The sequence below is a fragment of the Callithrix jacchus genome, chromosome 9 (assembly GCF_049354715.1).
Source record: "Callithrix jacchus isolate 240 chromosome 9, calJac240_pri, whole genome shotgun sequence".
Classification (NCBI taxonomy): domain Eukaryota; kingdom Metazoa; phylum Chordata; class Mammalia; order Primates; family Cebidae; genus Callithrix; species Callithrix jacchus.
In genome coordinates, this window is record NC_133510.1 from 112,712,624 (window position 1) to 112,732,831 (window position 20,208).

The following is a 20,208-nucleotide window of genomic DNA, read 5'->3' on the forward strand; positions in this document are numbered from 1 at the left end:
AGTTACCCAACCTCTCTGATCTTCACTTTCCTCAGCTGCCCTATTAAGGGATCTTAATAGGGTCCTTGTGAGAGGGATATCAGTTGGTCCAAGTGCCTGGCACAAAGAAAGCCATAATAAACAGCAGACTGCACAGCAGGTACCTTCCCTCTGAGAATCCCGATTCAGCGGTGGCAGAGGTCTTTGGCTCCATCCCCCGCCCCAACTTGCAGAGGGTAGAAAAAGGGGCCCATCCTCGGGGTTACCCACAGCTTTGCCTGATCTCATGGAAACCCTGGCACACATTTGTCAAATCCCATCCTCCTGATTACGTGACCAAGGAAAGCTGCTTAAATCTGGGGGCAAGTTTGGGCGTGCAAGGCTGCTCCGCCCCAGGGGAGAGGATTTCAGGCAGCCGGTTCCCTCCCTTCTGGAATCAATTCGTTCCAGCAGGCATCAGTTGAGTGGCACCTGTTTGCAGGGCACAGGGGAGACATAAAAGTGTGGAACCTCAGAGAACTCGCAGTCCAGGAGGAAGGCAGATGGCTCTCCTCACCTTCAGGCCTTTGCACAGGCTGTTCCCTCTGCCTGGAATGCCCTTTCCTTCACTGGCTAGCTCCCACTTATACCTGAGGCCTCGTCTTAAAAGGCACTTCCTCTGAGAAGCCCTCCTGTTTCCACTCTTAAAGTAACATGTGCCTTCCTTTATAGCACTTCCCACGATTAAACTTTTCTATATGTGTATTTTTTTTTTTTTTTTTTTTTGAGACAGAGTCTTGCTCTGTCACCCAGGTTGGAGTGCAGTGGCATGATTTCAACTCACTGCAACCGCCACCTCCCAGGTTCAAGCAATTCCCATGCCTCAGCCTCCCAAGTAGCTGGGATTACAAGCATGCACCACCATACCTGGCTAAATTTTTGTATTTTGAGTAGAGACGGGGCTTTGCCATGTTAGCCAGGCTGGTCTCAAACTCCTGACCTCAGGTGATCCACCCGCCTTGGCCTCCCAAAGTGCTGGGATTACAGGCATGAGCTACCACACCTGGCCTCTATATTATTCTTTGATTCATCTCTCTTCATCTCCAGAGTTTCAGTTCCATGTGGTAGGGACTATTTCGCATCCCCTGTGTCCCCAGCATTCAGCAAGGTACTAAGGCAAAATGAGGTGTCAATGAATATTTGTTTTTTTAAGTGGTAAAACCAGGGACCTGTGAAGTTCCAGGCAGGGTTACAAAGCAGGGGCAGCCGGAATCCTGATGGGGAGGGGGAGAGGCTTCGAGGAGGAGGAGGAGGAGGAGGAGGAGGAGGAGGAGGAGGAGAAGGAGGAGGAGGAGGATGATAAAGGGCAGAGGAGGTGTCAAGGACAAAGGTATGGCGGGGAAGTGCAGGGTACACAGAGGAATCTTGTGGCCTGAGGCACAGGGAGAAGGAAAGGAGGAAGAGAAGGGTGAGCATGTGAGCAGCAGGGGGTGGGTGGGGGAGGAAGCAGGGGAATCCATGGGTAGGAAGCAGCCCCCAGGAAAGGAGCTCAGGCTCCCAGAGAGACCCAGTGTGCTTCCTCCTCCCTCCATCCTGGGGCTCCTTGGCCAATGTGGGAGCCCCCACTTCCTATAGTACCCTCAAATAAACGCAGCTGTGAGTGCCTGCCATTCCAGATCAGTCTTGCAGGGGACATGTGGGTAGGAAGGTATTAGGAAGACAAAGACTCTGAGCTTTGCTGGTACTAGAGAGAAAGTCCCAGACATGTCCACCCTCCCTACCTTCCAGGTTAAGAAAACTGAGGCTCAGAGAGGCGAAGTCACTTGTCAGGCATTGCCTTGCTCCAGAAAGTGGGAAGCAGGATTAGAATCCATTCATCCCCAGGACCTGTGCCTTTGACCGACCCTCTACAAAGACAAGAGAACTCTGGGAGGGAGGAGCCAGAGAAAGAATGGGGTGAGCGGGGGATTGCAGTCCCTAGTGAACTGCCAGTTCACCAGCGCTGGGCAAGTCACCTGGCCTTCCCGTGCCTTGGTTTCCTTGCCTGTAAAATAGCAATGATCATAGCACCTACTCCAAGGGGACTGTCATGAGGGTCAAATGAGATAAAGCATTAAAAACACTGAGCCCAGGGCCTGGTACAGAGCATGCGCTCAGTCAAGAGTGGCTGCTGTTGGAATCATCAGTATCCGTGTACTATTTATTAGTATCGTTAGGGGAACAGATGAACAAAAGGACCAAGGAAGGCAATGAGTCCTAGAGAAGGCCGAGCAGCTGGACATAGAGCCTTGGAGGTAGATTCTGGCAGCCATCTGGAAGTGGCGGCCACTGGGAGCAGCCGGCTGGGAGCTCAGCTCCTTGGCCAGGCAGAATCTACTGCCTGCCATGTTACCCATGGCTCCCCGGCCCTTGGCAGGCAGCAGCGGCGGGGAGGCATCGCGCCATGCCCAGCACCTTCCCGGGCCAGCCTGTGTTTACCTAGCAGGTCTCGGCCCAGCCCACTTCCTGTTTGCTGCACAGTGGCCGCCTGTCCAGGACAGACAGAGCCCCAGTGTCCTGCTGGTTCCCCACCCCATGCGGGAGGGTGTCCCCCTTACACTCACACCACCCAGGCAGGGCAGGTCTGGGGTGACTCACCGGCGTGGCCATGGCAGTCATTCCGTCATTCTGCAAGCCCTTGGCTGGAGGGAGGCCAGCTGACAGGACACACAGATGCCCCTCTGAGCTTTCACAGGGACCAAGTCATTTCCAAGCGTCCCGGCCCCGGGATAGGAGCCACCAAGAGGTGATGTGGCTTAATGGTTAAGAGCATGCACCTTGCAGACACGAAAGGCCACATATTGCAGAATTCCATTTATATGAAATGCCCAGAGCAGGCAAATCCATAGAGACAGGAAGCAGATTAGTTGTTGCCAGGGGCTGGGAGATGGGAGTGGTGACTGCTGATGGGTACAGGGTCCTTTTTTGGGGTGATGAAAATGTTCCGGGATGAGATGGTGCTGACGTCTGTACAACTCCGAATACACTAAGAAACCACTGAACTCTACGTTTTAAAAGACTGAGTTGTTGGCCGGGCGCAGTGGCTCATGCCTATAATCCCAGCACTTTGGGAGGCCGAGGCGGGTGGATCACAAGGTCAAGAGATCGAGACCATCCTGGTCAACAAGGTGAAACCCCGTCTCTACTAAAAATACAAAAATTAGCTGGGCATGGTTGTGTGTGCCTGCAGTCCCAGCTACTCAGGATGCTGAGGCAGGAGAATTGCTCGAACCCAGAAGGCGGAGGTTGCGGTAAGCCAAGATCGTGCCATTGCACTCCAGTCTGGGTAACGAGCGAAACTCCGTCTCAAAAAAAAAAAAGACTGAGTTGTGACATATAAATTACATGTAAATGGCCCTTCCAGGCTGAGTGACCTCAGGCAAGTCACTTTCCTCCCAGAACCTCAGTTTCCTTATTGCAATATGGGAAAGCCATGGGGATTAAACACACATAAAGGGTTTCTTTTCTTTTCTTTCTTTTCTTTTCTTTTTTTTTGGAGATAGGGTCTTGCTCTTTCACCCAGGCTGGAGTGCAAGTGGCACAATCTTGAGTCACTGTAACCTCCTCCATCTCCCAGGTTCATGTGATTCTCCTGTCTCAGTCTCCCTAGTAGCTGGGATTAAAGGCACCGCCACTGCACCAGCTAATTTTTGTATTTTTAGTAGAGACAGGATTTTCCCATGTTGGCCAGGCTGGTCTCGAACTCCTGACCTCAGATGACTCACCCACCTTGGCCTCTCAAAGTGCTAGGATTACAGGTGTCAGCCACCACACCTGGCCACGTAAAGGGTTTCAAACAGGGTCTGGTACACAGTAGGGGCTCAAGGATACAAAGTCACTACCCGAGGAGGCTCCAGGTCCTTCTTCCCTTATCTTGCTTCCCTCCCATTAGAGCACAGCCCCAGGATTCCACCCTCTCAGCCAACCCTGCTTCAGAACATGCTACTCAGCTTCAGTCCGGGAGAAGGGAGGTATCACAACCTTAGGCCAGCCGGGCACGGTGTCTCACGCCTGTAATCCCAGCACATTGGGAGGCTGAGGTGGGTGGATCAGTTGAGGTCAGGAGTTTGAGACCAGCCTGACCAACATGGTGAAAGCCGGTGTCTACTAAAAATACAAAAATTAGCCAGGCGTGGTAGTGGGCACCTGTAATCTCAGCTGCTCGGGAGGCTGAGGCATGAGAATCACTTGAACCCAGGAGGCAGAGCTTGCAGTGAGCCAGGATAGCACCACTGCACTCCAGCCTGGGTGACAATAACTAGACTCTGTCTCAAAAAAAAAAAAAAAAAAGGAAAACCTTAGGACCGCCTTCTCTCTGGCCTAGTCCCTCTCCTAAAGAACAGTCACAGCCACAGAGAGGATGCTTTAGCCTCCAAACGTTGCCTGACCAATGCTCTACAACTCATCTGCCACTCACTGGCCGTGTGGTCTTGTGCAAGTCACATCTTGTCTCTGGACCTCAGTTTCCTTATCTGTCAAGCAGGGGTAATAATTACTATGATCTGGGTGGGGATAAGCCATATTTGCTCCATAATTATTTGGTGTACTGTAGATTGATGCTTTCAATTGAAAAACAAGGCTGGGTACAGTGGCTCACACCTGTAATCCCAACACTTTAGGAGGCCAAGGTGGGAGGATTGCTTGAGCCCAGGAGTTCAAAACCAGCCTGGACAACATAGTGAGATCCCATCTCTAAAAAAAAAAATACATTTATTTATTTTTTTAAATATTAAAAAATAAAATAACAGCTTCTACCCCAAAGGGCTATTGTGAGGATTAAATGTGATAGTTCAAGCCTTCAGCGCAGTGCCTGGCAAACGAAGCGCTCAATGAACAGCGGCTGCTTTGCTATTCCTGCTAAGACTCCCTCCATTTACAGTGGGGTGGGAACAATGACAATGAGGTCTAGGGAGGTGAACTGAGCAGGCGCTGGAACTCACATTCCCGGGTCTCTGCAGGGCTTGTGGCTGCAGAGACCTCACCTTTCGCCACCTCATTTCCAGCTTCTGTCACCTCTGGAAGGCTGTCAGGACAAGGACTCCCCCCCAGCTGGCAGACTGAGGACCAGAAGGGACTGGACACTCATCCATGCGCACATTCCTCTACCCCACTCTTAAGAGCAAAAGTCCCGAGTTTGCCAAATCAGAGGAGGGGGAAGGGGGCAAGTGCCCAGGATGGGTGGAAGGGGCGGGAAGTGGGGAAGGGAGCCCGAGGCAGCAGTTTGAGATTCTTCCTCTGCCCCAGCCCGCCTCAACGCCAGTCTGTGCCAACAGCAAGCTGCTGCCTCTGGGGTAAACTGCTTGGAATGACGGCCGAGGCTAATGCCTGCAATCCCATCAGCAATGCCTCCCCTCCATGGCACACTTACACAGCACCTCCCATTTGGTCACTTTTTGTTTTGAGACAGGGTCTGGCTCCATCACCCCGGCTGGAGTGCAGCGGCACAATCATGGCTCCCACCTCAGCCTCCCCAGAGCTGGGACCACAGGCATGTACCACCAACTTTTAAAATTTATCTTTTGTAGAGAAGGGGTCTCACCATACTGCCCAGGCTAGTCTTGAACTCCTGGGCTCATATGATCCACCCACCTTGGCCTCACAAATTGTGGGGATTATAGGTGTGAGCCACTGCATCTGGCCCCTTCTATCTATTTTAATCCAAATAATAACTATAGAGATTAAAAATGTTCGTCTCCATTCCGAGATGAATAAACTCAGTCCCCGGAGAAAGGAGGTAAGGGCTGACATTTATGCAATACCTATCATATGCTAAGCACATTCACATTTCTCTCTCATTTGAGGTAGGTGTTATTGTTATCCCCATTTCACAGATGAGCAAACTAAGATTTAACTGAGGCCACAACTACAGGAAGTGAATGGGCCTAGAATTCCAACCAACTGCTTTTAAATCCATTTGAGTTCATACATCCCTTTGGGGGCTACCATGCCCTCTCCCTAGGACCGTCCTTCTCAATGGCATGCCCCATGGAAGTCAGCAGGACAGGATGGCACAGTGGTGACAGGCTTAGAGTCTGAATCCTGGCATTGCCACTTAGTAATTGTGTGACCCCAAGCAGATCACTTGACCTCCAAGCTTCAGTCTCCTCGCCTGTAAAAGGAAACTCGTCGCAGCTCCCACCGCCGGGTTACTTGGTCATTGTGGGTATCAGAGTCTCAAAGTGGCCTCAGAGCACTGCGTGTGGGATGATGTGACTCAGACAAAAGCTCTAGGAGCGGGGACTCCTTCCCCGTCACTGCTGAGGCCCAGATGCCTGGAGCAGGGCCCAGCACACAGCAGCTGATCAAGATGTATTTCCTGGATGGTTGGATAGATGGATGGAGGGATGGATGGATGGATAGATGGCTGGGTAGATGGATGGAGGGAGAAAGGGAGGAAGGTAGGGAGGGAGGGATGGATGGATGGAGGGATGGATGGATGGAGGGATGGATAGATGGATAGATGGATGGATAGATAGATGGATGGATGGCTGGATAGAGGGAGGGAGGGAGGGAGGGATGGAGGGATGGTGGGATGGATGAACAAACGGAGGAAAGGAGTGAAAGACAGGCTTAGTTACTCTCTCCAGGGCAGACAGGTCTCCAAAGCGAACCTCTGCCCAACTAACTAATTAGCTTCTTCCCTTCCATCTTTTAACAGACAGCTTACTGAGCACCTACTGTGTGTGGCTTTCTGGCCTATGACAACAACACCTCTCATGAGGTGTTGTGGCTTTCTGGCCTATGAGAACAAGAACTATCATGAGCCCATTTTTCAGATGAGGAAACTGAAGCTAAACAAGACCAGGACACTTACCCAAGCAAACTCAGTCTCAGAGCCAGAGCCTGCATCTGAGCAGGTACTTCCCTCTGATGCCCTGCCTGGCCAGCTCACCCAGTCATTCATTCCTTCCTTCCTTCATTCCTTCACTCTACCTACAGGTATTCCTGAGTCCCTCCTGTGTGCTGAGTAGGGACAGGAGTGAACCACACCCATGGGTCATTCAGCCCCATGGCCCCTGTCCCACCCTCACCTGCTGGGGTCTCAGCCCAAAGCCCATGGAGCCCACCCTCCATAAACACACACACACACACACATACACACTACATGCATATACACACAATACACACACATACATATAAATACAAACACACACATACATACATAGACACATGCACTCACACACATAGATATACATATACACACATACGCACACATATAGACACACATACATATACACATGCACACACATATACATACATATATACACGTGCACACATGGACATTCATATACACACATCCACGCATGCACACATATACACACATATGCACACATGCATATACACACAAACACACACATACACAGAGACATATATACATGCACATACATGCACATACACACATAGACATACATATATGCAAATGTACACATACATATATACATACACGCATAGACATATACACACACACACGTACACATACACACACATACACATATACACACATACACATGCACATCTACACACACACACACAGGGAACAGTCCCAGAAGGTGGCAGCCCTCCCAGTTCAACCGGGTGGAACCCAGGCCACTCCACCCTCAGGGAAAAACGGGCGCACCATGAGACTGAGGAGCTCTTTGTGCAGGGGGCAGGGTGGGTGAATAGGAGGGGCAGCTGTTACTCACTACCCAAAGAAAAATAAGGATTTTCCCATTTGGTCAATGGCCTGCCTGTCTGTCCTCTGAGCTCCCACCTCCTTCTGTGGCCTTTCCAACGCCCCGACCTCATCTGGAGACCTCCGAGGGCTTCCTGTGTGACTGGCGTGGTCTCGTGTGGTCCTCCCTCGACGATGAGGCAACATGCTCAGAGAGGTGGCGTGACCTCCTTGGGGTCACACAACCAGCAGTGGCCAGGGCTCAGGGCAGAAAGGGGAAATCAACGGTCAGGAAGGGGTTGGGGCGGGGGAGGAAGACAGAGTCACATTGAAAGTGAGGCCCTGTCCCTTCCTCATTTCTGTCCGGCCACCTGGGTGCCAGCTCCTGGGACCCAAGGGCACCCGAGGCAGAAGGAGCCCAGGCCAGGACAAAAGCAGCTGCCAGAGTAACCTAAACCCCCCTCAAGTTGGCAGAGCTCTGACCTCAGCAAAGCCCAGGAACAGAGAGGTTAGGTCACTTCCTGAGGTCACAGAGCAGCAAGTGGCGGATCTGGGAGGTGAGCTGAGGTGGCACAGGCTCCAAGATGGGTGAGCCTGACGTCGCTTTCCACACAAGAAGCTAAGTTGGCCACGGGGCTTTTCATGAACCCAAGGACACCAATGTCACTCAGAGCTGGCTTCCAGCTCCAGCTCTGCCATGAGCCAGCTGGGCGTCCCTGGGTAAATTGCGTCCTCTCTGAGTCTCAATTTCCTCAGCTGTAAAATGGGGCTCTGCCCATCCCAAGCAGTAGGAAAGCAGTTCCACCATCAAAATGAACATCAGGTCTCACATCTGTAATCTGAGTATTTTGGGAGGCCAAGGCAGGAGGATCACTTTAGCTCAGGAATTTGAGACCAGCTTGGGCAATACAGTGACATCCCTATCGCTGTCTCTGCAAAAAAAATTTTTTTTAATGCGCTGGGTGTGGTGATGCACACCTGTAGTCCCAACTACTTGGGAGGCTGAGGCAGGAGGATCACTTGAGCCCAGGAGTTCGAGGCTGCTGTGAGCTATGATCACACCACTGTACTCCAGCCTGGGAGACAGACTCTGTCTCTAAAAATAATAAATAAAAATTAAAAGTAAACATCAAGCAATAGATGCTGGTTTTAAAGTAAACACTCAAGGTTGTGCTGAAGACTGCCCAAAACCTCCCAGCAAGGCAGGCATTACCTTATCCCCACTGTGCAGATGAGGAAACTGAGGCCAAAGGAGTAAGGGAACTTATTGGAAGCTGGGATTTGAACCTGGGCAGCTGGGCTCCAGCCCCAGTTTTTAAGCATTAAATCAGAAAAGCAAAAAAAAGTTGACGGCTCCTGGCGCTCAGTCAATGCTCATAAATATTTCACTGCTGAAAAGGTATCATTCTTTGCCCAAATGCAAGTCTAGCTTTGCACCCAATACCTTCCACCCACCCACCTGGCACAAAGGGGCTCTCCATGGGTGGCCAGGGGATGAGCTGGAAGAAAGCATGCCCCGGAATGGGCTCGGGGACAAGGGGAGCTGATACAGGCTGAGGGAGAAGAGCCTGGCTTCAGAGCCCCGTCCACGTCCCTTGGATCATCCTTGCAAAGTGGGACGAGAATCCCTTGGACAGAGCAGGAAATGGAAGTCCAGCAAGGCCAGGTGATTTCCCAGATTTCACAGACAGGCCTGTCTGTGCAATTCAGGTTTTTTGTTTGTTTTGAGACAGGGTCTCTCACTCTGGAGTGCAGTGACGCAATCCCAGCTCACTGCAACCTCTGACTCCTGGGCTTAAGCGATCCTCCCACCTCAGCCTCTCAAGTAGCTGGCACTACAGGTGCATGCTACCATATTCGGCTAAATTTTGTATTTTTTCTAGAGACGGGGTTTCACCATGTTGTCCAGGCTGGTCTCAAACTCCCAGGCTCAAGCGATCCACCCGCCTTGGCCCCGCAGAGTGTTGAGATTATAGCCACTGCGATTACCCGGGGAATTCAGGTTCCTATCTCTGTACTGTAGAGTATCTCCCCCATAAGCCCAGGCACCCCAGCGAGGGTCCAGACAAATGGGGACGGGCCACCTTACAGGTGAAGGGATGGATGTGCAATCAGACAAATGGGATTCAGGTCCCAGCTCTGCCCTTCTCAGCTGAGAGAACCTAGACAAGCGACTTACCCTCCAGACCTCATTCTGCCCTCTGAAAAAGGGGACAACCATAGTTTTGGATCCAAATGTGCTGAGACTGCTTGGCTCACTGCTTGGCCCACAGCAAGCACTCAGTAAAGGCTTGCCACGGTCACAATTGTCAGTGCAACCCAGGGTTGGCTAAAGCCAGACAGAACCTTGTACCCAGAGTTCAGAACAGCAGCCACAAGTTATCTCAAGAGATCTGACTTAATCTTTAACAGGTGAATTCTGCTCCAAATTGGTGATGTGGAGCATTCCAGAGGGCCCACTGGCATGAAATAAATGTTCTCTTGGCTCCCCGGATGCTATCTGTGACAACAACGGGAGCTGTTACTGGGGTCCCTATAACCTGGAGAACAGACTGGCATGTCTTTCCCAAAGTCAAGTGGGGGAAACTGAGGCAGACAGCAGGGTCAAGGGCCTGTGTGGGGTAGAGACACCCACTTCATGTGGACCCCATCCCCCTAGGAATAGAGGAAGGAACTCAAAGGACTTTGACCATCTCAGAAGTATTTGTTCAGACAACCATGCCATCAACACTGGCTGAGCACCTACTATGTGCCAGGCACAGGAGGCTAAGTCTTGAGTGTTTCCGTCCCGCGTACATCTCCTTCCAGCTGCCCCTCTCCACTCGGAGCTTGAACGATTTCCCCAGCCTTGGCACCAGCCTTTCCCTCTAGGATCCTCCAGTCTTTCCCACTCTGCAGCCAGAGGGGCCTTTCTAGAACACACGAACAACCATGTCACTCCCAGCCAGGACCTCTGGGCCTCTGCACCTGGCTTAGCCCCTGCCTGTCTAATCCCTCACCCTTTCGGTCACGTCATAAACTCCAGACAAACAGAACGGTATCTCTGCTCTGTAATCCCAGGGGCAGCCCCCCCCCCCCCCCCCCCCGGTAAAAGTCAGGTCTCTAGCACCATTCTCTGCCTGAATACCCTTTCTTCTACTTCTGCATTTATTCTTCAAGGTGCGGCTCAAACACCGCCTTGACCCAGCCCTCGTGGGTCCTTCCTGGTCCTCCTACCCTCTGGCGTTCTCCCCTGACCTCCATTCATTCCACAGCATACATTCGGCCATGCTCCCCTTGCTAGATGCCCAGTCAGGTGTGGGAGCTCCTCCCTGGGGGCCACAGCTGCACCAGGGGAAATCCTTCTTCCCTGCACAGGCTAGAGCGAGGCTGGGATTTGAGGCATCTCAGTGCTCCAGTGCCAGCCCAGAGCTGGCACAGGTGAGCTTGCAGAGAACATTTGCTGGAGAAGAGAGTAAGTGGCAGGGGCCGGCTGGCACCAGATGAGGCAGGAGGAACCTCCACAGCCCCTGCCCCAGATATACGGTGTCTGGGTTTCACCTGGGGAATCCCATCCTCACCAGAGCGCATGTGAAGCCTCCCTCCTGGGGCATCACACCCTTCTTGTTCAGGCAACCATTCCCGGGCTACCTCCATTCCAGACAGCCCCACCTTGGTCTTACAAAGTGAGCTATGACTGCCATTTGCCATTTGTGTCTGGGGCCCCTTCCCCCTGCAATCCACCAGTTAAGGTGGGTCCCCAGCCTTTCTGGTTCCCACCGTTCTTCAGACAGAATGAACTAGAGAAACGTGGAAATGGCCAATTGACTTTTTTCACCCTTTGTTAGGAAAATGTCTGGGGCAGCAACAACTGTTGAAACAATGATGGCAGCCAACGGTGGCTGTGCCAGGTTCCTCCAAGGGCATTGGTCCTTACAGCAGCCCGGGGGCAGTATTACAGAGGAGAGGACACAGAGGCTCAGACTGCTAAGCGACTAGCACAAGGTCACACAGCAGGGGACTGCAGAGCACACACCCCCAGCCCCACACAGGCCTGCTCTCCGCCTCGCAGATGACCCAGGCTGACCTTTCTACCCATGCTCCCCAAAAAGCCCACCCTCACCCTCCTCAGGAGCCAGTCCCGAGTTACCCCCTTGCCCAGAGCCAAAGTGGCAAAGCTTAAATCCTCAAGCAGGTCTTAGCATCCCAGAACAAAGCTCCCACAGGGTATCTGCCCAGCATTTCAGGGGTTCACGGCCCCCCTGCCTGCAGCAGAGGCCTTTGTTTTAGCAGCTGAGCCCGAACAGTCATAGGCCGCTTCTGCTCTGTCACTTCCCAAGCACCCCGTGGGTACCAGGTCCTGTGTGCAGAGCTGGCCCCAGAACAGGTCACCTGGCATGGTAGGGGAGGGCTTTGACGCCGGGCAGCCCCTAGTTTAAATCCCAATTGGCTAGATCCCCGACCTAAGCCTCAGTGTCCCCATCTGCAAAACAGAGAGCACAGACAGAGGGGACAGCTGGGGCAGGCTAGGGCAGGGGTGGCTGGATGAACGTGTCTGTGGTTGGTATTTCCAGGCAAGTGGGGAGTGCGGGGGTCTGTCTCTCTCCCTCTGCCCAGGGCCTTCCTGAGAGTCCAGGGCAGAACTACAGGTTAAAGAGTTTCATGCTTCTAGGAGGAAACAGCCATCTCTCTGGGACTCAGTAACCAAGAAGCAGCCTTTGGAAGCTCCAGACTCCAAATTTCCTCCGACATGCTCAGAGGCCAAGAGCAAACCTTAGGCCCCCCCCAAATCCCTCTTCCAAGTCCCCTCAGGTAGGCTGCAGGGCTCCGGGCCTTTGGTTCCCTGGCTTGGGGTCTCAGGGAACCAGACCGCCCTCCCCGGACCAGCTACACCAGGACCAGCGTTGGTGCCCATTTCACAGGTGATAAAACCGAGGCCCAAAGAGCCGGTGTCCGGCCCCAGGGCACTTAGCGGAGAGGCCGGCGCCCGCAGAACCTCTAGCCTCCCGCCTCGCGCACCCCCGGCCCGCGCTTCGGAGCCTCGGAACCCCAAGGAACCGGACGGGCCACAGAGACGCCCCCAGGGGCGCGAGGGGCCCTCGGCTGGGCCGCCCCTCCTGGGCCCCGGCGCCACTCACCTAAGGGTCGGCTGGGCGCCGGCGGCCGGGAGCTCCGTGCTTCCTGAAACCCGGCCGGACCGCCCGGCGCCCGTCCGCCCGCGGGTCCCTCCTCCGCCGGCTCAGGTTCCAGCCGCGCGCCGCCCCCGGCCTGCTCCCCGCCCACCCGCCGGCCCGCGGACCCTGCCGAGGGCAGGCCCTGGAAGGGGCGGTCCCTGCTCGCACCCCGCCCGCCAAGCCAGGGCCGCCCCTGCGGGGGAGGTGCGGGGCCGCGGCCTCAGTTTCCTCGCTTGGGAAATGGGCGTCGCGATCGTTGCATGGAGCGGCAGGAGGTCGTTGGGGGGAACTCTGCTTGGAATCGGCTCCCATTCGCTCTTGCTCCGGGATTTCCGGCGCCCTGGGACGGTGTCCTCGTCTGTTAATGGGCGTCGGGGCCGGGTCCTCCACCCGTTTGCTCATTCATTCATTTAGCAGACAGTTCGCTCCGTTTGCTCCTACCCTCGGGTATGGCCCATAGAGCTGGTGCAGGGGTAAATCAATGTGAGCTGTTCTCCTCGGGCTTCACCCAGTGCTCACCACGGAGCCAGGCTCCGAGGAGGCCATTAATATGTTTTGTTGCTGTTGTTTTTGAGACAGGGTCTCACTGTGTTGCCCAGGCTGGGGTGCAGTGGCGAGCATGACTCACTGCAGCCTCCACCACCAAAGGTAAAGCAATCCTCCCGTATCAGCCTCCCTAGTAACTGGGACCACAGGCGCCCACTACCATGCTTGGCTAATTTTATTTAATTTTTTGTAGCGATACGGTCTCACTATGTTGCCACAGCTGGTCTCAAACTGCAGGGCTCAAGTGATCCACCCGCCTCAGCCTCCCAAAGTGCTGGGTCACCGTACCTAGCTCAATGTGTTGTTTGTTTGTTTGTTTGTTTTATTTTTGAGATGCAGTTTCACTTTTGTTGCCCAGGCTGGAGTGCAAAGGCATGATCTCGGCTCCTGGGTTCAAGCGATTCTCCTGCCTCTGCCTCCTGAGTAGCTAGGATTACAGGCATTCACCACCACGCCTGGCTAATTTTGTATGTTTTAGGGGAGACGGGGTTTTTCCACGTTGGTCAGGCTTGCCTCGAACTCCTAACCTCTGTTGATCCGCCCACCCAGGCCTCCCAAAGTGCTGGGATTACAGGCAGGAGCCACCGGACCTGGCCATTTATTTATTATTATTCTTTTTCACACATATTCTCCCTCCGTCACCCAGGTTGGAATGTGGTGGCACAATCACAGCTCACCACAGCCTCAAACTCCTGGCCTCAGGTGATCCTCCCACCTCAGCCTTCTGAGTAGCTGGGAGTACACGCACATGCCACCACACCCCACTAATTTTTACTTTTTTGTAGAATAGGGGAGGTAGGAGAGGGGAGAGGAGTCTCACTATGTTGTGCAGGCTGGTCTTGAACTCTTGGCCTCAAATGATCCTCCCACTTCAATCTCCCAAAGCACTGAGACCACAGGCATAAGCCACCACACCCACCATGGTTTTTTGGGTTTTTTTGGTCAGATAACAAAGGTAAGCCCCAACACATAGCCATACCCTCTACCCAATGCTGAGTCCACTTGGAATACCTCCACAGGATGGGCAGCTCACTTACTCCAGGGTGGCTGGAAAGCCCATAGTGAGCCCACAGCTTGGCTCTGTGACTCACTAACCCGGCAGCCCTGTGCAAGTCCCTTCACATTTGTGCCTCAGTGCCTCCACATCCCCCTGTAGAGTGGGGTGTACAGAAGTCCTCACCTCACTGTCCCAGTGAAGATGCTGGGAGCACTGGGGCTCCTGGCTGTGCAGAGCCTTTTGTTGTTGTTGTTGTTGTTGTTGGAGTCTCACTCTGTCACCTAGGCTGGAGTGCAGCGGTGTGATCCTGGCTCACTGCAACCTCTGTCTCCTGAGTTCAAGCAATTCTCCTGCCTCAGCCTCCTGCATAGCTAGGATTACAGGTGCTCGCCACCACACCTGGCTAATTTTTTGTATTTTTAGTACAGACGAGGTTTCACCATGTTGGCCAGGCTGGTCTCAAAATCCTGATCTCAGATGATCCTCCCACCCTGACCTCCCAAACTGCTGGGATTACAGGTGTGAGCCACTAGGCACCTGGCTTTTTTTTTTTTTTTGAGACAGAATCTCACTCTGTCTCCCAGGCTGGAGTGCAGTGATTGGCTCACTGCAACCTCCCTCTCCTGACTGCAAGCAATTCTCCTGCCTCAGCCTCCCAAGTAGCAAGGATTACAGGCACCTGCCACCACACCCAGCTAACTTTTGTATTTTTAGTAGAGACGGGGTTTCACCATGTTGGCCAGGCTGGTCTCGAACTCCTGACCTCAGGTAATCCTCCCACCTTGACCTCCCCAAATGCTGGGATTACAGGCATGAGTTACCACACCCGGCCATCAACCAGTAGTCTTTTTTTTTTTTTTTTTTTGAGACAGAGTTTCGCTCTTGTTACCCAGGCTGGAGTGCAATGGCGCGATCTCAGCTCACCGCAACCTTCGCCTCCTGGGTTCAGGTAATTCTCCTGCCTCAGCCTCCTGAGTAGCTGGGATTACAGGCACGCGCCACCATGCCCAGCTAATTTTTTGTATTTTTAGTAGAGACGAGGTTTCACCATTTTGACCAGGATGGTCTCGATCTCTTGACCTCGTGACCCACCTGCCTCAGCCTCCCAAAGTGCTGGGATTACAGGCTTGAGCCACCACACCCAGCCTCTCAACCAGTATTTTTAAAGCACCTACTAAATGCCAGGTGCTAGACCTGTGGTCATGAACATGTTCTCTTGCTTCATGGACACTGATACCCATTTTTCGGGTGAGGGCACAGAGAGAGGGAGGCTGTTGCCCACAGCTCCCACCACAGCTCTTTCTCCCACCAGTGCCAGGGCAGGGTTTGAACCCAGGTGTCTGGTGCAAAGGCCAAGCTCCAGCTGCCTCCTAGCCCAAGACGAGTCACTTCCCTGCATGGGGGCCTCCGTTGCCCCATCTATGAAATGGGAATCAGGAAAGAGTTGGGTTAGCAACACTGATGCTGAGAGCTCAGGCCCCTTCCCTCTGAGCTTAGAGAGGAGGTTGCCATGCTCGGCCCCATCTCCTGCAGTTCCAGTCCCCAGTAGCAGCCTCCTGTGGCCAGAATCACCCTTGCCATTTTCTTTGAATTTGAGACAGGTCTTTCTGCAGAAATGGGCCCCAGACTCACTCCTCTCACTCCTCTACTCTCAACCTGGCCCAGCCCCAGCCCCAGCCCTGAGGGCCCCCAGCAGATAGCTGTCTATCAGGGAGGTGTGAGGGGGCCTGTGTTTACCTTCCTCTCTACTGCCAGACAGCTGCCTGTTTACTCCGGACTCTCAAAGGGTTCTCTTCCCCACCCTACCCCCACCACGGAGGGAGCAGCTTTTGGAGAGGCCACACTCCTCTCCAAGCCTCAGTTTCCCATTTGCAAAATGGGTACAGCAAACCCTACCTCACAGCCTGTTGCAAGCAAAGTTTACTTGGCAATACTCCTCCCCCTCACCCCCCCATGCTTCTACGCTCAGTGAGTTAATTATTGGCGTTTGTTTCTTTGAAAATGTTTCACACTGGTGGTAAACACATCACTCCTATTCAGGGGTTCACACACACACATTCTCTCTCTGGCTCTCTCGCTCTCTCTCTCTCTATCTCTCTCTATCTCCAGCAATTGTAAACTTTCACTTTCCAGCTGCTGAACCTCAGGGGAGAGGCTGCTGTTTGCAAACTGAGGAAGGATCTACCCACAGTCTCTGAGTTGGCTCCATTTAGTGAAAACACTAATGATGGGCCGGGCAGGGTGACTCACGCCTGTAATCCCAGCACTTTGGGAGGCCAAGGCAGGCGGAACACCTGAGGTCAGGAGTTCGAGACCATCCTGGCCAACATGGTGAAACCCTGTCTTTACGAAAAGTACAAAAATTAGCCATGCGTGGTGGTGGACACCTGTAATCCCAGCTACTCAAGAGGCTGAGGCAGGAGAATCTATCGAACCCGGAAGGGAGAGGCAGAGTTTGCAATGAGCTGAGATCAAGCCACTACACTCCAACCTGAGCAACAAGAGTGAGACTCCATCTCAAAAAAAGAAAGAAAGAGAGAGAGAGAGAAAGAAAACACTAATGATGAAAATGAAAATGGCATGGCTGTAGGCCAGGTGCAGTGGCTCACACCTGTAATCCCAACACTTTGGGAGGCCAAGGTAGGAGGATCACCTGATGTCAGGAGTTCAAGACCAGCCTGGCCAACATCATGAAACCTCCTCTCTACTAAAAATCCAAAAATTACCCAGGTGTGGTGGCAGGCACCTGCAATCCCAGCTACTTGGGAGGCTGAGGCAAGAGAATTACTTGAACCTGGGAGAGGGAGGTTGCGGTGAGCCAAGATCGAGCCACTGCACTCGAGCCTGGGCAACAGAGTGAGACTCCGTATCAAAAAAAAAAAAAAAAAAAAAAGTTGGGCTGTCAGGGTGGTTCACATCTGTAATCCCAGCACTTTGGGAGGCCAAGGCAGGTAGATCACCTGAGGTCAGGAGTTCGAGACCAGTCTGACCAATATGGTGAAACTCCCTCTCTACTTAAAAAAAAAAAAAAAAAAAATAGCCAGGCGTGGTGGTGGGTGCCTGTAGTCCTAGCTACTCGGGAAGCTGATGCAGGAGAATTGCTTGAACCCAGGAAGCAGAGGTTGCAAGATTTCACCACTATACTCCAGCCGAGGGTACAGGGAGGGACTCCGTCTCAAAAAAAAAAAATACTGGTTGATGGAGCTGGGAGACAGAAGAGTGGGAGGTTGCTGTTTTTTTGGGCATAACGTTTCAGTTTTGCAAGATGCAAAGAGTTCTAGAGATGAGTAACGGCGATGGTCACATAACAATATGTATGTACTTTTTAAGTTTAATTTTTCATCTTTTTTTTTTAAAGAGACAGGGTATTGCTCTGTAGCCCAGGCTGCAGTGCAATTGCCTGATCACAGCTCACTGCAACCTCAGATTCCTAGGCTCACGCGATCCTCCCTCCTCAGCCTTCTGAATAGCTGGGACGATAGGCTCGTGCCACCAAGCCTGGCTTTTTAAATTTTATTTTTTGTAGAGGTGGCGTCTCCCTATGCTGCCCAAGCTGGTCTCAAACTCCTGTGCTCAAGTGATCCTCATAACCTGGCCTCTCAAGGTGCTGCATGACAGCACGAGCCACCTTTCCAGGCCATGAGTATATTTAACATCCCTGAACAGTAGACTTAAAAATGGTTAAGAGGGTCAATTTTATGTTATGTGTATTTTACTGAAATTTTTTAAATTGGCAAAAAAAACCAACCCTGGTTGCTTGAAGCCACCCAGAGCTGCCTCACACAGGAGCAATGAGTAGAAAGAGAAAGTGCTGCAGCCTTGGGCACCCAGCAAATACTTGCAGGTTTTACTAAATGTAAAGAAGGTTGCTGCTAGCCTGTGACTGCTATTATTTTGCTGGTGAAACTCCCCAGCCTCTGCTCTGGATCAACGAGACTCTCAACAGACAGGAAGAACTTTGAGGGGGTTTTTTGTTTTTTTTTCTGAGATAGAGTCTCGCCCTGTCACCCAGCATAGAGCACAGTGGCACAATCACGGCTCACTGCAGCCTCAGACTCTTCAGCTCAAGTGATCCTCTTGCTTCAGTCTCCTGAGTAGCTGGGACTACAGGTGCATACCAGTATGCCTGGCTAATTTTTTTTTTTTTTTTAGAGATGGGGGTCTCCCTGTGTTGCCCAGGCTGGTCTCAGACTCCTGGGCTCAAGTGATCCTCCTGCCTCAGCCTCTCAAAGTGTTGGATTTATAGGCATGAGCCACTTTGCCTGGCCAGAAAGAACTTTTCCTCTTAGGGAAGGAAAAAATTTCAAGGCCATTAGCACTGGTTGTGAGTCACATGGCAGCCACAGGTGGGGAGCAGCCTTGCTCTCCACGCAGCTCCTGGACTGTACCAGGTGCATTCGGCTACCTCCCCTAAGAAAGGTTCCTGGGCAGCAGCCAAGGGTCTGCATTTAACAAGTACTTACTGTATGCCAGGCCCAGTGCCAGATGCTTAGGGGGAGATTGGTGAGCCAGACAGGTAAGGATCTCAAGGACTTTATACCCAGGGCATCCAGTTATAAAACAAGACACTTGCCAAGCGCAGTGGCCCAGCACTTTGGGAGGCCGAGGCAGGCAGATCACCTGAGATTGGGAGTTTTGAGACCAGCCTGACCAAAGTGGAAAAACCCCATGTCTTCTAAAAATACAAAATTAGCCACGCGTGATGGCACATGACTGTAATCCCAGCTACTCGGTAGGCTGAGGCAGGAGAATTTCTTGAACCCAGGAGGTGGAGGTCGGGGTGAGCTGAGATCGCACCATTGCACTTCAGCCTGGGCAATTTTTTTTTTCCCATCTCAAAAAAGAAAATACACGTGCACCTCACTTTACAGTTGGCATAGTCCCATCCTGCCACCAACCGAATTCATCTCTTGACAGCCTGGAAAGGAGGAATCCTTACATCATTACACCGTTTTATAGATAACGGCACAGAGAGGCCACTTGTCTGAGATTCCACAGCTGATAAGATTTGAACCCAAGCCCAGAAGACCACAGTGTAGCATGGCCAGCAGGAATATTTTCTTGGCCAAGTGCAGTGGCACACACCTGTGAGGAAGCTGAAGCAGGAGAATCACTTGAGCCTCGGAGGTCGAGGCTGCAGTGAGCTGTGTTTGGGGAACTGCACTCCAGCCTGGGCAACAAAGCGAGATCATATATATATATATATATGTATATATATATATATATATATATATATATATAGTCTCAAAAAGACAGACCCTAAGTGTGGGTGAGGAAGTGCAGAAGCTAAAATCTTCAAGAGCTGCTGGTGTGGCTGCTGTGGAAAACAGTCTGGCAGTTGCTCCAAATGTTAAATCTAGAGTTACTGCTGGGCGTGGTGGCTCACGCCTGTAATCCCAGCACTCTGGGAGGGCAAGGCGGGTGATTCACTTGAGGCCAGGAGTTTGAGACTAGCCTGGCCAACAGGATGAAACCCCATCTCTAACAAAGAATGCAAAAATTAGCCGGTCATGATAGCGGGTACCTGTAGTCCCAGCTACTCAGGAGGTTGAGACACAAGAATTGCTTGAGCCCAGGAGGTGGAGGCTGCAGTGAGCTGAGATCGTGCCAGTGCACTCCAGCCTGGGAGACAGAGTCAGATCCTACCTCAAAAAAATTTTTAAAAAATCTAGAGTTACAATATGACCCACCAATTCCACCCCGTGAATATAACCAAGAAAAATGAAAACATATGTCCATAGAAAAACTCGAATGTTCATAGCAGCATTATTCATAATAGCCAAAAACGGAAATGACTCAAATGCTCAATGGATAGGCAAACACAGTATATCCACACAATGGAATCTATTTGACAATAAAAT

The 20,208-nt window shown here is 52.2% G+C and overlaps 1 protein-coding gene across 4 annotated transcripts in view; it reads right to left on the minus strand.

The window, feature by feature from the left end:
- Positions 1–12,871, minus strand: part of TRPV4 (transient receptor potential cation channel subfamily V member 4) — a 50,308-nt gene extending 37,437 nt beyond the window's left edge. For all 4 annotated transcript variants that reach the window (XM_078337237.1, XM_035257544.3, XM_035257545.3 and 1 more), the window contains exon 1: positions 12,769–12,871. The gene's annotated coding sequence lies outside the window, so the exon portion shown is untranslated. The remainder of the gene's footprint in view (positions 1–12,768) is intronic.
- Between the last annotated feature and the right edge of the window lie 7,337 nt (positions 12,872–20,208).